Here is a 23,114-nt window from a genome sequence, read left to right as displayed (position 1 = left end):
TTGCCCTCCGCACCCCTGTTGCTGTGCTCTCCTCCACGGCTCCGAAGCTTCGCCCCGCCCATCCCCCATCTCTGCCAGCGAAGGGGCTTCTTAGTGTGTGGAAACCTTTCCTCCTTGACCCAGAGGTGCAGGTCCCATCCCTATTCTTTAGTCTCTGTTTTTTTTTCTTTTTCCTTTTGCCCTACCCAGGTACGTGGGGAGTTTCTTGCCTTTTGGGAAGTCTGAGGTCTTCTGCCAGCATTCAGTAGGTGTTCTGTAGGAGTTGTTCCACATGTAGATGTATTTTTGATGTATTTGTGGGGAGGAAGGTGATCTCCACATCTTAATCCTCTGCCATCTTGAAGGTTCCCCGAACTAGAGCACTTTAAACTAAAAACACAAGTTGTGCTGTCCTCAGTACACCTGATATACACAGTGGTGGAACAGAGACAGAGAAAATTCAACAAATACTCCTCTGGGGAATTGTGAATGGGAAAAATCAGAGAAACATAGCATAAACTGATCATTGAAAATTCTGAAATCTTTTGGGGAAGATACTTCAAGGGCTAGCCCTCGTAGGAATGGGGAATGTCCCTTGTTAAGCCTCTAAATCTGTTCCCCAGGAGTAGCTTCCTTGTTCATCATTCACTCTCAGAGATTCTTCCTTTTCCATTATCATCATTAGCCACCTGTGAAGTGACTATTTGCTCCTTGGAGGCTGACCAGCTTTCTTAGCCTGCTTTTGGCTCTTAGAAGATTTTCCCAGTGGTTATTTAAGGCATAAATTCTTATGGTCTCAGCTGGTGGTTCTGTTGACAGTACAGTTCTGTAAAAAATTTAGTAGATTTATCTGTTTAATTCTCAGTTCCATATGCAGTAACCGTACCATTACTCTTTTCATAATATAATTCTCTAATCTGCTGTATTTCTTTGTCCACTCCTTCAGATCCTCTGTCTTTCCATTTAAGAGTGTACTTATCAGGCTTTGGGAAGAACACACTTCTGTCTTTCACAAACTGCCCCCCTTCAGCCATTTTGTCCAATTAAAAGCTTCTACTATGTGCCGCCGTATCTCTTCAAAGTTTTAACAATGACTGTAGTTTTTTAAAAATTAATTATTTATTTATGTATTTATTTATTTTTTGGCTGTGTTGGGTCTTCATTGCTGCACGTGGGCTTTCTCTAGTTGAGACGAGTGGGGGCTACTCTTCATTGCAGTGCGCAGGCTGACCATTGCAGTGTTTTCTCTTGTTGTGGAGCACGGACTATAGGCACACAGGCTTCAGTAGTTGTGGCTCATGGCCTCTAGAGTGCAGGCTCAGTAGTTGTGGCACATGGGCTTAGTTGTTCCATGGCATGTGGGATCTTACCAGACTAGGGCTCAAACCCATGTCCCTGCATTGGCAGGCAGATTCTTAACCACTGCGCCACCAGGGAAGTAAGTCCCTGTATAGTTCTTTTGATAGTTGAAGAAATTGGGAGATTAAGTAATTTCCTAAGACTACAAAAGCTGGTAAGTGACAGATCTGGACATTGAACCTGGGCAGTGTGGCTCTACATACTACACAGTTAAACACTGTGCTCCACCACTTTCTTGATGATGGTGATCATTTACTTTTCATAGAGCAACACAAATGTGAGCTATGTGGGCATCTTTACATTAGGTACAGCTAAGCACAACAATCCATCAAGGATGTTACTCAAATGCTTTTACTTGAGATCATTATATTGTGAATTATTTTAAATATATTCATGCTGGAATGTTACTGTTGTTTGTCTTTTTTAATTTCTTCACCTCCAAGGGACATAAACCTGTTTTTTAAATGTTAACCCTGTGTACTCTAGAGTTCTTAAAATCTAGTTCAGACAGGGAAATGATTTTCTTTTACCAGATTGCCATGAATATCAGAGAATATGCTGCTTGTTTAAACAAAAGCAAAGGTTGTTTTCATTTTACAAGGTGTTATGAAGATATGTTGAAATATGAACTATATTTGAGGCGATGTCAGCCCTTGCAAATGAACTTTTCTATATAAGTGCTCAAGACTAGGTTTCTGCTTTCCCATCTGTGCATAAATGAGTCTAATATCACAGAAGATCTAATTTGAGAAAAGTTATTAATGAAACTTAAAAGTCAAGTACAATATAGTGCAACTTATATTGCAGCTTATTTTTAATATTCTATACTGTCTTTCCTTTGGGATGGATCATCCTCAGCAGTTTCCAGACTATTCCTGGTACTTCTTATCTAACCCTTCAGCAAAGAAACCACACATACTTCAAATTTTTCTTCTCCTCAGCAAAATGCAGTGGTCTCATGTTTTGTTTTCCAGCTTTGTTCTCTTCTGGGTTATAAATAAGAAGTTTAGCAGTGTATGCTAATGGGTAAACGGATACTAATGGCTAAATATGTGTTCTCTTTCAAGTGATCTAATTGCATTTTAACAGGGATTTCTAATTTTCTAGGATTTCTAATGTCACAACCCAAGATATTGAGAAAAAAGCAGTAGTAATTTCAGACAACTTTCAGACAACCCATTTCAAGTTAATGGGATAAATAACTTCCAAAAATTAGACTGAGTACTGCCCAAATCATCTGATGCAAGGACACTTTTATGGTCATTATTAGGTCTAATTATTAGCTCTCCTAGAAAGTCATCAGCTTCAATATTTTTAATAATATACACTACTCTTTAAACAAACAGATTAAACCATGTATGTATGAAAGGTTGAAATAAATTTAAAGTTATTAATTTATGATTTACTTTGTCTTTCACCATAAATAAGAATATACAACAATCTTTGAACAATTAATGTTTGCTTTCTACCTTTTTCAAGAGAAAATGTACAATATTTTTAACATGCAATAAAGAGGTATGTGGAATTAAAAGTAGGCTTTTGTTGTGTGTGTGTGTGTGTGTGTGTGTGTGTGTGAGAGAGAGAGAGAGAGAGAGAGAGAGAGAGAAAGAGACAGAGACACAGACACAGAGAGACAGAGAGATAGATTGTGTTTTAATGGGGGTGATCCTGAAAAAGTGGCTCAGTCTTTTCTACAAGTTTTACAATAGAAGATGCCATTTACTGTTTAAGACCAATTATTTGGAGAGCTCATTATTTTATCTCATCCTCCCTTAAGTGTCACTGCAATGGAAATTGTTGCAGTGAGACTGACTAGCGATGACAACTCTGGTCAAAACTGACCTTTACTCTCTTGATTCATGACATCTCAGCAAGGCTTTGTCATCATTAAAGGCAATGTATTCAGACAGATTCTCTAAAATAGGGCCCCAAGGCTTTACTTTATTGAATTATAATTGATTTCTCATATCTTGGTTTCACGTAGAGAGAAAGAGAACGAAAAGAAGAAAAGAGAGAAGAAAAAGTTAAAAAAAATCTTTATAGCTTTCTTTTAATGCCTTTCTTAAGTTTAGATTAGAAGTACTTATTTTTGAAATATTAATTTTGAAAATTAAGTCACATAACAAATATTAAGTCTCTGTTATGTTTTAACAACAAAGCACACAGCTAAAAAGATTATATTGTCAATTTGTATGGTGACCAACTGTCCCGTTTTGCCCAAGACTATCTTGCTTTTATTTTTTTAATTTTTGTTTATTTTTATTTATTATTATTATTATTTTTGCGGTACATGGGCCTCTCACTGTTGTGGCCTCTCCCGTTGCGGAGCACAGACTCTGGACGCGCAGGCTCAGCAGCCATGGCCCACGGGCCTAGCCGCTCTGCGGCATGTGGGATCTTCCTGGACCGGGGCATGAACCTGTGTCCCCTGCATCGGCAGGTGGACTCTCAACCACTGCCCCACCAGGGAAGCCCTATCTTGCTTTTAAAACGGAAAGACCCACATCATGGGAAACTCCTTAGTCCAAGGCAAACTCAAAGTATGACTATTTGTACACGTACCTCTAACAGTCATAACATAAGTGCAAGAAAAAGCACTTCAAATAATCTGCTTTATACCATTTTATACTTTTCAGGTATTCAGAACTGGTAGATCATTGGCTAACTTGGCTTAAAGACTTGTTTTGCTTGATGTATTGTTTATTGCAACATAACAAATTGCCCCGACACATCTTAAAACAACACACTTATTATCTCAGTTTCTGTGGGTCATGGATCTGTGCATAGTTTAGGGGTTTGGGACTGACAGCTTCATTCTTCCCTTGCAGTTGGTTGGAGGGCACCATACTCAGTTCCTTGCCAGTGGGCCTCTCCAACATCCAATTTGCTTTATCAAAGTCAGCAAAAGAACAAGTCTGCTAGCAAGACAAAAGTCATAATCTTATGTAACAAACACAAAAGTGGTTTGCTGTATTTTATTCATTAAAGACATGTCAATAGGTTAAATCCATATTCAAGGGGAGAAAGTTACATAAGAACATAAATAGCAGAAGGTGGAGACCAAAGGAGGACATCTTAAAGTCTGTCTGCCTTACTTGGCTGTCAGAGTACTTAAGATAAATTAGTTTTATACACACACACACACACGTGTGTGTGTGTGTGTGTGTTGTATATATATAAAACTATGCATCATTATATAGGATAACATTCTCTGCCCCTAACACACCACCCCTTCTAGTCATCATCCTCCCTCCCAAAGTTAATGATTTTTCTGAATTCAGGCACTACTGACTACTTTCATCTCTTTTTGATCTTCATATGAGTGAAAACATACGGTAAGTACTCTTTTTTTTTTTTTTTTTTTTTTTTTTTTATGCGTTACGCGGCCTCTCACTGCTGTGGCCTCTCCCGTTGCGGAGGACAGGCTCCGGACGCGCAGGCTCAGCGGCCATGGCTCACGGGCCCAGCCGCTCCGCGGCACGTGGGATCCTCCCAGACCGGGGCACGAACCCGTGTCCCCTGCATCGGCAGGCGGACTCTCAACCACTGCGCCACCAGGGAAGCCCAAGTACTCTTTTGTTTCTAGCTTCTTTTATTCAACATCTTTTCTTTGAGATTCACATACATTACATATATATCATCAGCTTATTTTTCCCATTGTTAAACTATTTCCTGTATTAATATCTCATGATTTATTGATGCATTGCACTGTCTCAATTAAGGAATAGATGTTATAAAGAATAATCTTGCATTATAACCTTTTATACCTCAATTTCCTTTTCTAAACCTTTTCCCCATTTCAGTTTTTCTTCTCTTCCAGTCTTTCATGTTCTCATGGTGCCCTAGCCTTGACTCATATAAACTTAATGCCTAGTCTTTCTGCTTTAATGTTACCATTTTTGGGTAAGATATATACTCTCTAAAATTAAAAAGGAACTTTTAGAATAATATCTTCATTTTAATGGAAGACACTTCCTAGCTGAGAGGATAATTCAGGGGGAGGGGGATATCTGTTCAAACACACCTGACCGAACACATTCAGTCCATCTAACATAAAGATATGTTAGACTTTCAAGATTATTATCCTATATTAGTTACTATTGAGAAATAATTTCTTTCACAGAATACCAAATATGATTGGAGGTGATAATGTGATATCAAATCCTTTATCATATGCTTATCTAAAGTAAGGTGTCTATTCTCTGAGTATAGTGAGGTGGTGTTGAAATAAAAGAGCAGAGATGCACAAATGCACTCTTGGAAAGGAGATGTTTTGCTCAGAGAGTGCAGAAGGAGAAAAACAAATTAGCTACAAATTCAAGAGTTATTTGAAGCATTTAAAAAATTTTAAGCCCTTTATGCAATTCCTCAAAGCTTATTAGTATGTTAAAAGTATTACAGGAACTTCAAATTTATTCCTCTGGAGAAAACGAACATGTTTCCTAAATTCTCCCATTTAGTATTTGTAATTCTGAGTAAGCCTATTTGCACCAAATTCTGCATTTCACATTCATGTTTGGGGAGTGGTGTCTACTTTAATCTTAAAAGTCATGTACATGTGTGCTGATTTTCAGAAAAACAAACTGAATATTCAGTTATGGGTGTGGTAACTTCCAAGTTTGCAGATTTGGAATTTTCCATGTGTTGAAATCCTTGCTTTACTTTCAGTTTTGGGCAGTAATCATATCTTCCGAATAATCTCAATCAGCATGATGTATTGAGGAGGAGAGAGGGGCACTCCCCTAAAGTTATGCGCCACGAGGAAATTTCAACACTTTCATCATCTAGCTTATTTCAAATAAACAAAAAATGGAAGTGGTTCATGCGTAATAAATCCCTGCTGTGCTATGCTGTGTTTTCATGACTAATTTCTTCACTAACCACAACTTTGCAGCCCACAACTTTAAAACACCAGGCATCCTTTATAAAAACATGGGCTTACTGTTAGGGTTGTGCTTTTTCCTATCCACAAACTCCCTAGCGACTTGTTAACTGTCCAAACATAAATGTCTTCAAACGACTTATGGAAAATGCAGTTGTAAGATATTTTTAGAACCATAGAGGAGACTTCCTATTATAGAGTCAAAAATTAAAATAATAGTAAAGAGTAAGTTGTTACTCTAAGAATTGATTTGATACTTTAAATTTTTCCTCACAGAAATAACAGTTCTGGTAGAAACATTGAGGAATTATCTAGTCGTTTCCTCATGATTGAACAGAATGACAAACCATCTCAGCTGAGATTTCTAAGTGACTTACCTGAGGCTAACGGGAATTTGAAGTGCTTGAACTTTATAAAGTCTGCTTTATGACTTCTTAAAAAACATAGTCTTCAGTCCAAAACACTTGTCTAACATTTTATACTTGCTTCATTTTCTGTTAGCTCCACTAGATATTGTTACTATCTCTTGAATATATTTTTGATCTTATAGGAAAAAAAATCTCTTTTTTTCAAGTGAAATCTATTTATGTAGATAACAGTGAGGTTCAGGTCAAAACCAGGAATCTTCCCTGTCAAGCTTCTCATTCCCAAGAACAGAACCAAGATTGTTCTCAAGTTTCAAATAAATATCTTAAAATTTGTAATTTGTTTTTCTACTTCAGCATTCTCCATGATTCAAGCACAACATCTTTTCATTCTCAGGGGCTGAGGAGTCTGCTGATTGTGCAAGTGGGCAGCAGAATTGAGCTAGGGTACTGACTGAATAAGTAATGAATACAGTTTTGTTTTGTTTTTTTTTCCGGTACGCAGGCCTCTCACCGTTGTGGCCTCTCCCGTTGCGGAGCACAGGCTCCGGACGCGCAGGCTCAGCGGCCATGGCTCACAGGCCCAGCCGCTCCAGGGCATGTGGGATCCTCCCGGACTGGGGCACGCACCCGTGTCCCCTGCATCGGCAGGCAGACTCTCAACCACTGCGCCACCAGGGAAGCCCATGAATACAGATTTTTTTAAGTGTCCATTAAGGGAGAAAAAGCAAGCAAATGGTTTGAATTCTTGCAGTTCCTTGTCTCTTCTCTTCAGCATTCATAGATAATACATAAAAGCACTTTTTCAAGCATCAATATTCTTGGGGTTTGCTTTGCTCATACTTCTCTCTGGGAGAATTGCACACCATCCACCTTCAGGAACTTACTTCTGTGAGCATGCTATTTCGTGTTATTCTTCCCTTCCTTACTCATTGCTAATTGGAGCAGAGCTGGACAGTAGGAATCCAATCCTTTTGCTTAATGGAAACAATCTGTTTCTTCCCGCGGTAGTTAGGATTAAGGGCATGGGGATGATAATGGTATGACTGATTGTGCTGGAGCTAAGAGAAAGATCACATATTGATGATCTCATTCATAATTATTTTTTCCCACTGTGTTCCTATTGTTTGCACTACTCTAGTTCAGCACTTATGGACATTTTGAACTTGCAGTTTGCATTTTATTTTGGTGTTTCTTTCTGCCTCCTTGCAATGGGAAAGAAGATTTGAGGCTAGGTGCCATGGCTTACTCATTTCTTATCCTATTCTTTGTCTAGGATAGTGGCTAATAAATAAAGTACAAATTAAACAATTTTGCTGCTTTTTAAAAATTATATTTCTGTCCTCTTTTATTCAGTTTTTTTGTCCACCCTAAGATGTACTACAATGATCTTGTAACTTAATTCTGTTACATTTATTTATGATCCTATTTCCAGATAATGAAGACCAATTTAAATTTTGAATATGTGTTCTGCCAACCATTGCTTCTATCTCTGAAACTCAATTGTGTATGATGTCTAATCTATCAATGATGAAAGCATGAAACAGCCTTTGTGAAATATTATTTATGCCTTCAGGTTGGGGCATTGGTTCACTGGTATTTACTTTTTGGTATATTCCCACAACTTTGTACACCGACCTAATAGTTTTATAGTTTAGATGGTGTTTATTAGTTTAGGACTAATATACAATATTGAGATAAGATGAAAATTCCTCTAAAGATATTTTATATGATAAAAATATAAATATACTATACATATTGAGAAAAATAAGTTACTTACAAATTAATTTTTTTGTAGAGGTCTCCTTTAAGATTATTTCCACAAAATACTTAATGGCAGATAGTTTGGTATGAAAATACAGTGGGAAAAGAAACTAATAGATGTGTAAATATCTACGTTATTTCATAAATTAATTTTTTTCTAATTATTTAAAAAGGGTAATGTGTTCCTAGAATACTTTTTCATTATCTACTACTGGGCAAGTACTATTCTATGACATGGGGATATAGCAGTTAAAAAGTAGACAAAAATCCCTGCCCTTACAGAACTTTACATCCTAGAAAGAGAAGGAAATAAAATAAATACTTAAGTATAGTACTAATGACTCAGGAGAAAATTTAAAGCAGAGATTAGGGGACTGTGGTGCCGCAATTTCAAACAAGGAGGTGGGGCAAGGGTCGTCTCACAGGGAAGCAAGTATCTGCAGAAGGAGAGGCAAGGTACTATGTAATCATCTGGGGAAGAGCTTTCTAAGATTAGGTAAAGGCAACTCAAAAGCCCTGAAGTCCTAAGCCTGGGGATTTTAAAGGAGGGAAATGAGGCCAGAGCAGCTGGAGTTGAGTAGGTTAACAGGAAGAGCACACAGGAGACTGAGGGGTGATGGTGGCTTGGAAGAGGTTATTAGCAGTGGAGGTGGTGAGGTGGGTATGGCCTTATTATGGATGTACATTTGACCCTTGAACAACAAGTGTTCGAACTGCACAGGTCCACTTATACTAGGATTTCTTTCACTAAATATATACTTTACTACTCCAGGATCTATGGTTGTTTGAATCCAGGGATGCAGAAGTGGGGGTAGAGGGCCAATTGTAAAGTTATATCCAGATTTTCAACAGTGCATAAGGCAGTGCCCCTAACCCCAGAGTTGTTCAAGGATCAACTGAACTTTGAAGTTACACCTGACAGGATTTGCTGACAATTAAATGGAAGTTATGAGAAAAAAAGAAGAATTCAGGGTGACCAGGATTTTGGTAGAGAACCTGGATTATTTATCTGTGTAAATCATGAGTAAAATACAATTGAGGTCTAGCTTTACATATTTTTCTTGTCCCATTGAATTTCTGGAAAGTCTGACTGAAGGTGTCAGAAAAAATTATTGAGATGAAATAACTCATTTGGCAGTATATGATTTTTCCCTTTATTACTCATGTATTTTAATATTTGAGTTGTTTAGCTTATCTTTTCTTTCCTGCTTTGCAATTTTGTTAGTTCTGCATTTACTTTTCAAGTTCTCAATTTAAAATTTTCATTGTTCTATACTCTCCTTCCTGATTGACTCACCATTTATATGAATGAAATAGGGCAGAGTCTTCAAAATATTCCAGTTAAGGCTAAACCAGTATGACCACTATGGTATGCCTTGGGATCCAAATTGAAACACATTTATTGATAAACATTTTTAACTAACATTGTACTTAGTTTTCAATATTCAATTCTTATTTGCATCCATGTTTTGTAGTAGATAAAACTTTCCCTAACTTAAAGATTAGAAAATTGAGTCAATATTAGTTAATGCACCAGAGCTATGCAGGTATTAAATTGTGAAATAGTGTGGAAACGGGTGGTAGAGAAATCTTTCAAGTCTGCATTATTAATACACAAACACAAAGTGCCCTGTTAACTACTTAGGCAGTCATAGTCTGTCTTCCAGAGTGGAAAACAAGAGCACAGTAACTTTAATTGATATATCATTTTAGTTTGTTGGTAAGATGAATAGCTACAAGTTCAACATAATTAAATTTTGGACATAGTGTCCCTATGTAACTTTTACCAATTGATATATAAATTATGCAATTTCTTGGCAGTCTCTCATTTCTCATTTATGACTTGCAACTTCATTTAGTGAAAACAGTGCTAGATTTATAATCAGGGGACCTGGTCTCAATCCCAGTTCTACAATTTGCTGGTTTTGTGATCTTGAACAAATGTTATGTATTCTTTGTGTCTCATTTCCTCATTAGTAAAATGGAAAAAATAAAAATTTGCTTGTTTCACAGTTTGTCATGGGGAACAAATAGGATAGATTATGTGAAAACCCTTGGAAAGTTAAAAGGCTCTACTATTAATCTGTAGAATTAAAATTTTCCATTGAGTTTTCTCTGGGGACTTAAAAAATTCTGTGGAGCTACATTAGCCTCTGATATTTCCAGCTTCTAGCACAATTGCACCATGCAACTTCGACCTGATTTCCTCCTGCAGGTATAGTTGCTCTTTGTTAGTCACTTTACTTTATAAGGTTAAAGTCTCAGAAAAACTTTTTTGCCTTAATGAGATTTTGCCCCAAATTCCCTCTCAGAAAAAGAATTTCCAGTCAGGAATTGACTCCCAAGCTGATTTAATTTCCTTCAGGATTTACCTACCTGCAAATTCTGCTACCTCTGAGCTTGGCAAAGAGGGATCTAAGGGCATAGTTTTCTGTTCCCTTTCACATCAACACCCATTGAAAGAATTATCTACACTCCTTGTCTCCAACTTCCCTCCTACCATTGTCTAATTACACTTTCACCCCCTAGCACTTACCCAGGCTGACCTTGATGAAGAGACTGATGATTTCTGTGTCAATAAATCCAGTGCTCAATTATCTGTCCTTATTTGACCTAAAAGCATAATTTGATAAAGTGCTTGAAAATCTTTATTCACTTGGCTTTTTTTGGTACACAGCCCTAAACTGTTTTTCTCTAGCCCCCTCTCCTCAGATCTCTCCTTTTCTGCTCTTCCTCTTAATCCCAAATATTGATATGACACAGGATTCAGTCCTTGAAACTCAACTCTTTTCTATCATCATTCACTCAGTAACTCATCTCACTTAGTCTTATGGCTTTCAATATTATCTATAGGCTTATAAATCTCAAATATTTCCTGCTGAATTTCTCTCATGCATTTTGAGCTCAGATTTCCTACTGCTGACTTTAAATCTTCACGTAAATGTCTGATATCTCAAACTTATCACATCTAAAACCAAAACCAAAACTTTAGTCTTTCTCCCCAACTTGCTCTTCCCGAATTTCTTCTTCATCTTAATAAATGTCAACTGTATTCTTCTCCTGATTACTTAAACCGAAAACAGTATCAGTCTTCATTTTCTCTTTCTGGCATCAGACTTCACGTTTGAAATTGTGAAAGTTTGAAGACAATGAATAGCATCTTCACACTATTGCAAACCAAGAATCATATACCAGGCAAATTATTTTTCCTTGTAAACGTGGACATATTTAAGGAAATTTTAAAAATTCAGAAAACATATATCTCACATATTTCATTTGAAAATTATTTTTTAAACTACTCTAAAAAAACTAGAGGATTCTAGATGGGGAAGAGTTTAAGAAGATAGGAAATCTCAACTACTAACTAATCTCAACTCTGTCTACCTACTATCTATCTATGCATACACACTTATCTCTTTACAGATATTCATAGATTCAAGAAATGCCCATTAGTCAGGGAAATAGTAGGATTTGCCTCAGAAAAGTTTCTAGAACTGGGTCCCTGAATCCTAGACCACTTAGTGAAATCGAGAATATGTGAAACCTGGATTAGATCATGTAGAAGAGAGTGAATTTCCTGAAGTTTTTCTATAAGCTGTATTCCTCCTCCACCCAAAGAGGTAGTTGCCAGCTTTGCCGCATGAAGCCTAGCAGGTGGTGGTGCTTTAAGTGGATCACTTAAGAACTTAATGTGTGACCACTGTAATTTGGGGATTATCTGATCCAGGAAATCTTGAGGATAAAGAGAGCCAATCAGTTCTGTGGTTTCAGGGCCAGGTCAGTTGCATTAAGGTTGGAATCAGACTGTACTCTGAGTTTGTTGGAGAAGAGGTTGTGTATTTCCTATAAACCAGAAGTGAGCTATGCGCTAGAAGACCAACGCCACTGTGGAATCTTCTCGGGACCTGGCTGATGGGTCACTTACGTACAGAGACAAAGAGACTCAAGCAGCAAGAAGCCAGAAGTATATAAGGGCTTTCTAGGGGCTTCTGAAGGATTGCAAACCACCTTCTGAACTACTTATATATGAGTCAAAAGAAGCACAGGTGGGAGAAAACCCCAGGAATCTCAGAAGAACTTTTAGTGTCCCAGTAGAAAAAGAGATAATTCTAAACATTTGCTAGGCCCAGTACTAATTTATAACAGGAAACAACAGTGATCAGTTCAAGTGAAAAATGTTTTGTTTCCCTTATCCTTCTCTCTGCCATACTTAGAGGTAGGCAGAGCAGGAAGATAAAAAAGCCAAGCACTTCTTCCAAATGTCAGAGAACGCCAACTTCTGGCAAGGTGGAAAAGAAGTCTTAGTTTATAGTGAAGATTTATGTTAAATGACATCTTGGACTAGATATTTTTAATTTTTGATTTAATCTTTGTTTTCAGAGACTAAAAATCAATATAGGACCCTTGATGACCAAAAAGTTAACAGAAAAGTCAATGAGACCTACCTAAATTTCTCCCAGTGGCACAGCAAGATTTATCAATTAAATAAATTTGAAGGGAATATGGGAGACAAAAATGTTACATTTTGATTACAATTTACATTCTACACATTATGTTTCTATTAGATTTATGCACAAGTACATACTTCTGACTACTATATATATGTGTATATATGTATTTCTTTCTGACTTTGACCTTTTTATAATAAGAATCTGACAATATAATGTAGAATAGCATAAAGCCACAGCTTTAAACTAAAAGATGACTATGATATTTTAACTCTGAACATTCTCTATTATTTTTATGCTTGTTGTTTTTAAAATGTTACAAAATTTTAGTTAAATGATGAAGAACCAGTCCTAGCTCTTGGTGTGCTTCGTTTGTGTTTATCAGAATGTTTAGGTTAGAAACACATTGTTTTTATGTTTATTTGCATGTAGAGAATAAAGTGCTCTAGGGAGGAGTGCAACTATATTTAGTAGTCAGTAGTAAATAATAGTTGCATGCAAGTAAAGGACTGTAAATTTTTTTTTTTTTTTTTTTTTTTTTTGCGGTACGCGGGCCTCTCACTGCTGTGGCCTCTCCCGTTGCGGAGCACAGGCTCCGGATGCACAGGCTCAGCGGCCATGGCCCACGGGCCCAGCCGCTCCATGGCATGTGGGATCTTCCCGGACCGGGGCTCAAACCTGTATCCCCTGCATCAGCAGGCGGACTCTCAACCACTGCGCCACCAGGGAAGCCCAGGACTGTAAATTTTGAAGGTTGCCATAATGACTTGATGCTTTTAAAAAATCTAATTCATTGTTCACATTTATTTTAATGTATTTTTAGACATTATAATAGATATTATTTTATGTACATTTATTGTAATGTCATTAAAATGAGTATGTTTTAGCTAACAAATATTCATAGTTCTATTTTTTATGGAATCTTCTGTAAGTGTTCTTATGGCCAAGTGGAAGAACATTTTTAAATTAAACAAATATGGACATGAGCTGAGATTTTGCCACTTAATGGCTGTTTGACTTTGAACTTTAGTTTATTCATCAGTAAAATAATTGAAAAAATAACATCGGCTCTTTAGGATTGCATACGAATATCTTTAAACTTCCTTATACTTAAAATTCCTTTCCCATATCTCTTTATTCATTAGGTAAGAAGCAAAGTAACAGTAACTGACTATTCTAAAACAAGTAGATTATAAACTGGCATCTCTTCCTGTGTTATGCAGGCTTCTTTTGTAGGGTTTTCTTGCCTTATTCTTAGGTTTCTATTTAAGAATATGCATGTGGTCATAGCCAAGTATTTAGCTCTCTCTGCTCTTCTCCACTATAACATTATTTTTAAACAACTGTTCGTTTTTTCCAGTTGTAGAAAATGATATGAAGCATCAAATCTATTAAATCATTTAAAATTTGCTTCATCACTAGAAAAGGTTGGGGATAAAGTTGTTTACTTACATTTTTCTTATTTATGAGCTTAAAATTATCAGCTTTTCTGACATTCATCTATGCAATTGCCTAGATGGATAATAAAACCCTTTTTCACTCACTGCAAATTCCCATGGGGCTGAAATTCATCTGCTTTGCATTATTGTATATCCCTGCCATGTGGATAGCTTACATCACGTTAACTTTAAAAGGTACTGAAATGGTGCTTTGCAGATACAAAGGAGAAAGGAATTGGATCAACAGTCTCCAATAAACAAATGATATCCTAGTATTTAACACTGACTTATTTTAATTTATTTCTTAAAATTACCTATGTTCATTGAGAGTAAAGGGTCAAAACTGAATTTGGCTTTCTCAGAATGGTGTATTCTACGTAAATTAATAAAGTCATTAATGCTTCCATATTTGCTGATTTAACAAATCTTATTTGCTTACAAACTATGCACTATAGAATAATAGGCTCTATGCAAAATCTGCCCTCCAAATTTTACTATATTCTTTTAATAATTGTGTTTACGGTAAATTATCACACAATGGGGGAACATTCTTTCTTATTTGATAATTTATTGGCAGATTTATTTGGTTAATGTTAAAAATTAGTGTGGAACTTTAGGCGTATGGCATTCAAGGCAATTCCTTATGTTTGGTGGGAAGAATTACAGTGTTAGACTAAAAAAAAGACTTAACTGAATAAATTATAGCATACATCATTAGAATTATTTTACTTATTTATTCATCCATTTATAGATTTTTTAAAAAATTCCTAAAACAGCTTTAAAAAGCAGTATTTGTGTTTAACAAAACACAGTTAAATACACTAGATATCAAAACTTCTTTCAACTATTTAAATTATTCAATCTGATTCTGTGCTTCCTTATTTGTGAAACGGAATTTTACTGTGTACTTCATAGTTTATGGGGATTTTTAATTGAATTTAGAACAATTTTGAACCTGGTTCAATGTAAGTGTTCAATAAATAAATAGTTTCAATAAAAGCTATAATAATGTGATGTTCAGTATCCAGCAAGATTGTACATATTAGGAGTAAGTAAACAGTTAAAAGAATGGCAACATTATGTATGGAAAAATTTAGTTGAACTTACGCCAGATGATTGAAGAGAGTATTTATGATTAAGCAAAATTAATATTATATATATATGGCCTTTTAAAGAATAACTGCATAAGTAGACAAGTAGAAACCATTAAGGAAAACACTAATTGTTTTAACTACATAAAAATTAACATTAGTTGTGTGCAAAAAAATTACAAACAGTGTAAAATCAAAGCAATTAACTAGAAAAATCATTTGCTTAATTTATTGTAAACAATAAATTTCTGTCTCTGAAAACGCTCACAAAGCAAAACCAAAAAAAATGACAAATATTCCAGGTTAAAATTGAGTGTAAGGCCCCGCCCCTCCGACCACCGCCCGACTGGCCTGGTGCGGCGGCCACGCGCGCAGACATGGCGGAGAAGCTGGAGCTGAGGCTCAAGTCGCCCATGGGGGCCGAGCCCGCCATCTACCCGTGGCCGCTGCCGGTCTACGACAAACTCCACAATGCCGCTCACGAAATCATCGCGCCCATCCGGCTCAGAGATTTGGAAAGAGATAGTTTAACAGAAAAGGAATGCGTGAAGGAGAAATGGAATCTCTTGCCTGAATTTCTGCAGACAGAAATAAAGAATCAGTTATGTGACTTGGAAACCAAATTACATGAAGAAGAATTATCAGAGGAGGGCTACCGGGCTAAAGTCAAATCCCGTTTAAATAAAGATTTGTCCTTGAGAACGGAGCTCATGGTTTCATTCGGGAAGTGAATGGATGTCTAGAAAACGGGAGCCAGACAAGTGGTGAGGATTGCAGAGTGGAAATAGCAGAGAAAAACTAGTCCCCCAGACCTGTTTCCAAACTTTGCATGTCCAGGAGAAGCAAGTCCGATGGAGAAACAAAATCAGCTGAAGTCTCATGTAGCCCCAGGATTACAAGGCAAACTACCAGGCAGACCACCATCACATCTCATTTCACAAGGGGCCCTGCCAAACAGAAACCTGAGGAAGACCCTGAAAAAGCAAAATCAGATTATTCTGTCGATGAAGACGAAAAAGACCAGGAGGAAGAGAGACGTAGAGTTACATCCAGAGAGCGAGCTGCTGGACCGCTCCCTGCAGAAGAACCGGGAAGAGTAAGACCAGGAACACACGTGGAAGAAGAAAGAGATGATAAAGTAAACCCCGGTCACCTCCAGGAAGAAAAGAGACTCAGAAGTCAAACCGAAGGACTAACACCTAAACAGAAATCTAAGGAGGAGCCAGACAGAGATGAGAGGCCAGGAGGAGCTCAGCCTGAAACGAATGAAGGAGAAGACTAAGTTGAAAAGAGGCATAGAAGTGAACCCAAAGATCTAGCTAGCAAACGGACACCAGAAGGGAAAGAACCTGAAAGAGTAAAACCACAACTTCCTGATGAGAAAGATGAGGATGAAAAGATAAACAGATCCCAGATATATTACTGAAATATCTACAGAAGTGCTTCTAAAAAGAGAGGAGTCTCTTCTTAAACATCACCACTGGGCTTCCCAGGTGGCGCAGTGGCTAAGAATCTGCCTGCCAGGCCATTTCGTGGATGATGGGTGTGCAAGAGCATCTGCGGGTGCCACGCAGGAGGGGATTTGAGCCTCTGCATTTCTAACCCAAGATCTCGAAATGCATCGTGATTCCTGTCCATTGGAGTGTAAAGTTTATGTAGGTAATCTTGGAAACAATGGTAACAAGACTGAATTGGAATGAGCTGTAGGCTATTATGGACCACTCCGAAGTGTGTGGGTTGCTAGAAACCCTCCTGACTTCACTTGTGTTGAATTTGAAGATCCCCAAGATGCAGCCAATGCTGTCCGAGAACTAGACGGGAGAACACTATGTGGCTGCCGAGTAAGAGTGGACCTGTCGAATGGGGAAAAGATAAGTCGAAATCGTGGCCGCCTCCTTCTTGGGGTCGTTGACCTCGAGATGATTATCGGAGGAGGAGTCCTCCACCTCGCCACAGATCTCCAAGACGGAGAAGCTTCTCCCGCAGCTGGAGCAGGTCCCTTTCTAGATATAGGAGAAGAGAGGGATCACTGTCCCAGGATAGAAATCACAAGCCATCCCGATCTTTCTGTAGGTCTCCTAGCCGATCCAGGTCAAATGAAAGGGAACAGAAGACCACTTTACGAGAGGAGTGGTGCACAGGAAATAACTTCATTCGACAGGTGTATGTACAGAAAATTCAAGTTTTGTTTGAGACTTCATAAGCTTGGTGCATTTTTTAAATGTTTCAGCTGTTCACATTTGTTTGTCTCTTGGAACAGTGACACATAAAGGTGTAATTCTGTGTGGTTTGAAATGGATCACATGAGGCATGTAATATGAAGAATTGTTACTTTACAATGTTCCCTTAAGCAAAATTGAATTTGCTTTGAATTTTTAGTCTTGCCTAGACTGATAATAAAACTCTAACTCCTGACCAGCTTAAAAAAAAAAAAATTTTTGAGTGAAAGACACTAATAAACACACCAAAAATAGAACAGCAAGGTCAATAAATACTTGAAAAGATATAATAAAAATATGAGTTAAAGTAAAATATTTTATTTGTATTATATTGGCAAAATTGTTAAGAGTTATTACGGATGCAGAGGAAAGATTATCCTGCTACACCTTCAGTGAGGGGATAAGATGGAGGGCAAATTCTTTCAAGAAGCAAAAAAAAACCAAGAAGTGTGCAGAAAGCCGTAAAAACCCCTTGATCTAACAATTCTAATTTCACTTAATTATTCTGAGAACATGTTTAATAATAGGAATAGTTTGTACACTATTGTTTATAAGCTATTAAAGAATAAAGCGTTTGATTTGTATTTATTGTCATGAGAATATGTGCATGTTATGCTGTTCATTTTTAAATGATCAAAAATGTATTCAGAATAATCTCCTTGTTAGAAATAAGACTATGCATACATACATACACACATATATACATACCTTTTTATAGTAGCAACTCATACATACACACGCACATATATATGAACATATATATGTGCCTATATAACAGGTTGTTAACTAAAAATAATTATCTTTAGGTGTTAACATTGATGGGTTTAATATATTCTTTATTTATTGCATCTTGTCATTGTTTTAGTGAGTCTCTATAGCTTTTAATAAGAAAATAATACAAACTATAATAAATTATGTTAAGCAAAGGAGTAGGTGAGGGTAAAGAAGATAAGCTACAAACAAACAAAACAAAACAAAAATGTAGTCAGTTAATTTATATCATGAAGTCTAAATACCTGAACACCAGTCATCACTGGTATTGTATGAATTCTTCATTTATGTTTGCTAATGTTAAGGGTAGTATAGTCTTGTCTGTTGGAAAGTATTGATGAAACAAATGTAGGTTAAAAGTTTTAATAAATCTATCTGCAGCTTCCCATAATTACAAACACATATGTGAATCTTTTGTACATAGGGATTATATAAAAGATGACACGGGCTTCCCTGGTGGCACAGTGGTTGAGAGTCCGCCTGCCGATGCAGGGCACACGGGTTCGTGCCCCGGTCCGGGAAGATCCCACATGCCGCGGAGCGGCTGGGCCCGTGAGCCATGGCCGCTGAGCCTGCGCGTCCGGAGCCTGTGCTCCGCAACGGGAGAGGCCGCAACAGTGAGAGGTCCGCGTACCTAAAAAAAAAAAAAAAAAGATGACACATGCCAAACAATTCTTCCATCACTGTTGAACTTGAAAAGGTTCCTTTGCATCTGAAGTTTAAAGAACCTCTGATATGTGATTATGCATTTTTGCTTCATGAAGTACATCCCTACTTCTACTTTCTGCACCCTTCAGTTGATGCACTGACTGCTCAGTTCCCCATAGTCCTTTGAACAATAAAGTGATGTTAAGGTTAATGTCTGCTATATCATTCCTTTTGAGCCTCTGTAAACATCTTGCTCCAAACTATTTCCCATAAATATTTATTTAAGATTCTAATAGCAGGCCTTTCCCATTTTACTATATCCTTGATTTCTTGCTTGGCAGGTTGGTTAGGTTATGTGACTACATTTTGGGTTATCCTTTTTGATATTCAGCGTTGACATATGACTCATAGGTGGCCTGGTTTTGTAAAGACGTGCAAAATATATGAAAGGAGTATTTTGAAAGGGTTACGTAGTATGACATAATAACAATAGAAAAAGTGTTATATGGCATGACATAAAAAGAAAAAATAATATTTTTTGAGATACAAAAGAAAGTAGAATTATATTGGTGACAATACTCTTAACAGAAGGACATACCAATCAGTGTTTTCAGTTATATAAAATTCTTCCATCTGGTACAATTCTAGCAAGAAAATAAATATTAAGGTGGAGTACTGAATCTCATTTTACAGGGTTAATAATAATAATAAAATAGAGTGGAGAAAATCTATTCTCGTGTGCTCATTTCTTTTGCAACAGCATACAGCTGTGTTCTATCTTTTATTGTGTATATTATTTAAGAATTCTATTTCTTTAAACTTTGATCATGTAATTTTCTTACATCTGGATTTATTTGGCACTTGCTAGAGAGTGTGTATAAAAGGTTAGTTGAACATGTACACTCAACTATAGTAAAAAGAGTGTAGATCTTTCATAAAATATACATGTATAATATTTATATGCAATTTAATTGCTATTTATATTGACAATAAATATCTGTCAGTGTGGTTTAAAATGGTTTAAACTAGTTAAAATTATAAGATGTTATTTTAATTCTGAATCTTACTTTTGGTTGTTGCTACCAATCTATTCCATATATATTTAATCTACTACCACATATATCTTAAAATATGTTTATTTTTTCTGTATCTTAGCATTGATCATTAAGCACTGTAATTACAGGTTGAGACTTCAGATTCTGGTCAACTCTGTGACCCTGAGCAAGTAACTAAACCTCTCATTACTTAGCTGAAAATGGGTTTAATCATAGCATTTACATCATAGTGTGATTGTAAGCATTCAAAGTGATAAGGCACATAAACTATTTAGAATGCTGGGTGGTATGTAAACACTCAAAAATGTTACCTGTCATTATTATTTACCTTTATGATTACATTGCATGTGTCCTCTTGTGAAGTAAGAATTTACTATCTCCTTAGAATCAATTATTTTAGGTTAAAGTGAATCTGTAATAATTATCAAAACTGTGTTATTCAGCAAAATTTATGAATATTGAATTCCAGGAGTTGCCCAAATGCTGTATTGTTTTTTCCAAAGTAATTGTTCTAATCTTTACTCATTGAAAGGGCATTTATTTGAATAAAACATAAGATACACAAGAACAGAAAAAAGTAGAATGGTATCGCTCTGTTATAAAAAGGAAAAATAAGATTATTCATATGTGAATATTGAAATATGATATTGGAGATGAAAATAAGACCCTTAAGAGAGTCTTAAGAGTCTTAAAAATAAGAATATTCTTAATAGAATTTTTACTTTAGAACCATGTAAATTTTATATATTTGATATATAAAAATTAAAAAGAAAAAAATGAGGCTAACACATAATGTAAACATGCACGAGAATGCATTATTTCAGATAACTTTGAAATACAGTATGGTGACTGTGCCTTAAGGCAGCTAGTCTCCAGGGAGATATATTCCATTGCTTGAAATAATAGGTACTATATAGGTTAGAGATATGTTCAATGATTTGATACCTGAATCTTTCACTTCAGTACCACAATATTATGTTTTTAACTTCAGGATAACCCCCATGAGATCTTAAGAATTAAATGATATATAAATGAATGTTTCACAACACTTGATTTTCTTCACTTTTCAGAAAAAGATATTAATGATAAATATTTTAAAATATGTTAAAACCACATGAAATGTTACCACACAACATGACAAAAATCATTTTTAAGTGCCAAAGGCAACTGAAACAACATACCACGAAGAAAATGAAAAGGCAAGTCACTGACTAGGAGAAAATATTCACAACACATACATCTGAGAAAGAACTTATATCTAGAATATACAAAGAACTCTTACAGCTCAATAATAAAAGGACAAACCAATTTAAAAATGGTCACAAGATTCTAACAGACACTTCATAGAAAAAGATGTACAAGTAAGCACATGGAAAAGTGTTTGACATCATGGAATGCAAATGAAGCTGCAATGGGATACCACCGCGTATTCACTAGAATGGCTAAAATGTGTTTACCAGTATGTATGACTCTTGTACGTTGCTGCTGGTGATGTAAAATGGTACAACCACTTTGCAGATTTATTTGCAAGTTTCTCCTAGAGTTAAACATTCACTCTTATAATGCAAGAGAATTAAATACATATGTTCATAGAAAGACTTTACACAAATAGTCATAGCAGCTTTACTTACAACGGCCAAAAACTGGAAAGAACTCAAAAGTCCATCAACAGGTAAATGGATAAACAAAAGCTGGTATATCCATACAAAAGAATACCAACCAGCAATGAAAATGTTTGAACTACACACAACAGTGATGAATCTCAAAATCATTATGCTAAGTGAGAGAAGCCAGATATAAAAGAGTACATATAATATGCTTCTAACATGAAATTCTAGAAAAAGCAACTCTAGTTTATAGGAACAGAAAGCAGGTCAGTGCATGCCTAGGACTGGGAATGTCGGGGATTGACAGGGAAAGAGCACAAGGAAACCTATAGAGTGATGGAAATGTTATATGTATATCTTGATTGTGGTAAAGAGTACCAGAAATATATATTTGATGAAACTCTTCAAGCTGTGCATTTAAAATGGGTACATTTTATTATATGTAAATTAGAGTTCAGTAAAGTTGATTAACATCTTCTGCACCTTATGAAAGGGGGGTTGAATTCCCTTTGACACTATTTCCCATGTTGAAAGTCAATTTTATTCTTTTGAATATAATATGTGTTGACTTTGAATCTAAAATAGCACTGAAAATATTTTCAGAGAAATTTCTCCTATTTCTCGATCTATCTATATCCACAGCTGTCTTGTAGACATCATAAATATCTGCAGCCATTTCCAAGGACCTATATGTTTGAATTAAAGTTCTAAATTTGAAAAATTATGGATTTCTGATTAAACAGGCATTTTAAGATCACACATCATCTTATTTCACACAGAGCAATAATAGGCTAAAAATTAAAAAGAAAAATAAGAACTGCCTAGAGTTCTTTTAAAAAAGAAAAGACAGTTTCACGGGCAAACAAGAAGCAAATGAAATACAAAGTGTGTGTGTGTGTGTGTGTGTGTGTGTGTGTGTATGTGTATTTATTTATATTACAGATCACAAAATATACTGATGTGGTAATTCACAAAGCCAGTCACAATCATCACAGTTTTTCTATATTAAACATCCTTTTGGTGGCATGGGACTTTTACTATCTGTCCATGTCTTTATTATCTGTCCATGTCTTAAAGTAAAGAGCATACCTTTGGACTCTTTTTTGAAAACAGCATCTTTGATTAATGAGTCTACTGTACTCATTAATCAAAGTGATGTATTACTTTTTATTTATTTTAAAATTATTGGGAAAATAATTTTTCATAGGATCTGAAAGAAATAATTCAGAGAGAGTTTATATTTGTGAATGACAATAAAGACAATAAAGAGTTTATATTTGTGAATGACAATAATGACAGTAAAGACAATGACAATGACAATTTTATTTTTTTTAAATTTCTAAACACCTTATCAAATCTACAAAATAAAGAAAAAGGATGCTTCTTGGGCTTCCCTGGTGGCGCAGTGGTTGAGATTCCGCCTGCCGATGCAGGGGACACGGGTTTGTGCCCTGGTCCGGGAAGATCCCACATGCCGAGGAGCGGCT

At 36.2% G+C, this 23,114-nt stretch overlaps 1 pseudogene; it reads left to right on the top strand.

The window, feature by feature from the left end:
• The first annotated feature begins 16,943 nt into the window (after positions 1-16,943).
• Positions 16,944-17,530, top strand: LOC116759163 (annotated as a pseudogene).
• The last annotated feature ends 5,584 nt before the right edge of the window (positions 17,531-23,114 follow it).

The sequence above is a fragment of the Phocoena sinus genome, chromosome 9 (genome assembly GCF_008692025.1).
Source record: "Phocoena sinus isolate mPhoSin1 chromosome 9, mPhoSin1.pri, whole genome shotgun sequence".
Taxonomy (NCBI): domain Eukaryota; kingdom Metazoa; phylum Chordata; class Mammalia; order Artiodactyla; family Phocoenidae; genus Phocoena; species Phocoena sinus.
Note: the sequence above shows the minus strand (reverse complement) of the source record. Positions and strands in the feature narration are given on the sequence as shown.